Raw genomic sequence first — 1,178 nt, 5'->3', positions numbered from 1 at the left:
AAACGAAGGCAATATGAAAAGTATTTCAGTATTTCTTACACCTCAGTGCTGCGAGAAATTTGGGGGGAAGCTAGGGTTTATTCTGTGTGTATATCTTTGTCTTGCTCCGCCAAGAGCTGCAGAGCGGTTAAGGGTTTAGGGTTTAGGGTTTAGCCCGAGAGGGCTACTAAGCAGTTTATTTATTCAGAGAATTGTATAAACTCGAAACAATTAGGAAGGGGCGTTTGTTCACTAAAGATGTAAGCGGTTCTTCTGTTGGGGCTGTAGTTGTTGAGTAAGTGGTGGGAGCCAGCGTTGAGTAGCAGAATCCTAGACCTTCATCCCTCAACCATAAAAAACAAAAAAATACATTTTCAATAGATAGTTTTCACTATTTTTGCAAAAAATCAACGAAATAAATCTGCAGCAACTGTCAGTGCTGCTGCATAAGCCAAACCCCCAAGCCCAAGCAACAACCAACCCCAATCAAGAGGCTGATTTCAGGGGGGGAGCCTCCATCATGTTCACATAGAGCCCAATTGTTTCCACTTTAAAATATATTAAAAATATTTGATGAAATAGAAATTCAGCCACTCAATAACTTGTATTTTCCCTCGTCTTTGCTAGTTTTCCTGCAGTGTTTACTGACACTAAACTAGCACTAGCGCAGCTGTACGGAAGGTTGCTGCTCGTTGTAAAATCTTATACATAAAGCGGCTCCAATGCAACAAATAAAAATTCAAAATAATTTTCGCAAACTTTGAGAGCGAAACAAGACGACAAGGAGCAAATGTATCGTCGTTATTTTACTGAAACTTCCCCCCAGCAGGCAGAGCATCATACGTACTACACACCGATAGCCGCTTACCTTCCACGCTAGCAGCAGCAGGCCTTTCTGCTTGTATGTCGAATACAGCTAGAAACAAACAGAGGTGTTCTCTGCATCTGAAACTCATGCCTCATACCCCTTGGCTTTTTTGCAGCTCACGAGGGTCCTCTGCTAGCTTCGGCCGCATTCAGTACACCGTGTGAATTTCAAAAAACTCGTGTATTGCAACAGAGATGTTGCAGCTTCATTCATAACCTTCTGTTTGACTCATTTGTTAGAAATTCCGTTTCTTTAGACGACAACTGGCGTCAAAGGCAACCATTTCTGCTGAGACAGACGGCAGAATTGCTGTTATCCCTGCATAGCACAG

This window comes from Eimeria mitis, genomic scaffold (assembly GCF_000499745.2).
Source record: "Eimeria mitis Houghton genomic scaffold, Emh_scaff3375, whole genome shotgun sequence".
Classification (NCBI taxonomy): domain Eukaryota; phylum Apicomplexa; class Conoidasida; order Eucoccidiorida; family Eimeriidae; genus Eimeria; species Eimeria mitis.
Note: the sequence above shows the minus strand (reverse complement) of the source record.